The sequence below is a fragment of the Crocuta crocuta genome, unplaced genomic scaffold (assembly GCF_008692635.1).
Source record: "Crocuta crocuta isolate KB4526 unplaced genomic scaffold, BGI_CrCroc_1.0 scaffold271, whole genome shotgun sequence".
Classification (NCBI taxonomy): Eukaryota; Metazoa; Chordata; class Mammalia; order Carnivora; family Hyaenidae; genus Crocuta; species Crocuta crocuta.
Window position 1 is genome coordinate 2,578,852 of NW_027527824.1, and position 1,567 is coordinate 2,580,418.

The following is a 1,567-nucleotide window of genomic DNA, read 5'->3' on the forward strand; positions in this document are numbered from 1 at the left end:
GGAGGGGGGGTGGGCATGGAGGAGGACACTTGTGGGGATGAGCACTGAGTGTTATGTGGAAACTAATTTAAAAATAAACTATTTGTAAAAAAAAAAATTAATAAAAAATTAAAAAAATAAAATAAAATAAATAAATAAATAAATAAAACAGCTTTAAGAGGATGTTGAGAGCCTGAAAGAGAATCTCCTGTGTCTAAGAAGGGAAGGGTCGTCTTTTTTCCATTTATATTTATTTTTTTTAAGTGTATTTACTTATTTTTAGAGAGAGGGAATGAAGAAGGTAGAGTCAGACAGAGAGACAGAGAGAGGGAGAGAGAGAATCCCAATCAGGTTCCATGCTATGAGCGCAGAGCCCGATGCGGGGCTCGAACTCACAAATTGTGACATCATGACCTGAGCTGAAACCAAGAGTCGGACGCTTAACCAAATGAGCCATCCAGGCGCCCCTCCATTGATATTTCTTGTGGAAGAACAACGCCAAGGCCACTTTGTGTGTTCCCCTGCCCAGGACTAAGAGACTGCTGTGAGGAGGGAGGTCATGATTACTGAGCAAATGTAACCTTGGGAATGAAAAAAGCAGGGGTTCAGATGCTTCCTGGCAGGGTCCCTTTCCAGAAGTTCCCCTCACTGACTGGGGCTGAGACTGCAGAGGTGGTAAGGGTATAAATTAGGAAAGAAAAATGAAAACAGTTTTTCGGAGGAAAAATTTTAGAACCTATGTATTCATGTTCAAAGAAAGAGGATCAGGCTGCTACAGCCAGTTGGTCATGGCATGAGGTAAAGATTTACGCCCTCTGCAACGTCATTCTGAGCATTCTGGACATTTCTGGGCTGGTGTTGGGAAGATGGGGCAGGGCGTGAGGAAGGGCTGATGGTGAGCTCAGATGAGCTGTGGAGGATCCAACCGGTCCTTTCTCCAAGTCAGGTTTGGTCCAACTTACAGGAAGCAGGAGAAGTTTAGAACCCAGATGTAGGAGATGGATGAGGGGAGCGAGGAAGAGGCAGAAGGAGGGGGCACCTGGGTGGTTCAGTCGGATGAGCGTCTGACTTCAGCTCAGGTCATAATCTCACAGTTCATGGGATCAAGCCCCAAGTCGGGCTGACCACTGTCAGCATGGAGCCTGCTTCAGATCTTCTGTCTCCCTCTCTTTCTGCCTCTTCCCCTCCACCCCTCAAAAATAAATAAGCATTTAAAAAAACAGGCTTGGGGCGCCTGAGTGGCTTAGCTGGTTAAGCGTCTGACTTCAGCTCAGGTGCTGATCTCACGGTTCATGAGTTGGAGGCCCACACTGGGCTCTGCGCCAACAGTGCAGAGCCTGCTTGGGATTCTCACTCCCTCTTCTCTCTCTCTTTGCCCCTCCACACTTGCTCTTTCTCTCTCTATCTTAAAGTAAGTAAAAAACTTAATTTGTTTTTTAAAAAAGAGGCAGAAGGAGGCAAAGAGAGGACTCCCAATGAGGAATGAAGTACCCTGGGCCTCAGACCCTGAGCAGGGACATCTGTATGTATCTGGTGGATTTTATTCTTCCCCGCAGCATTTTCAATAACCCAACAAAGTAGAGGAAAA

At 46.1% G+C, this 1,567-nt stretch overlaps 1 protein-coding gene across 1 annotated transcript in view; it reads right to left on the minus strand.

The window, feature by feature from the left end:
* SORL1 (sortilin related receptor 1) overlaps positions 1 to 1,567 on the minus strand; it is a 174,234-nt gene that overhangs the window by 62,287 nt on the left and 110,380 nt on the right. The gene's annotated exons all lie outside the window — the stretch shown is intronic.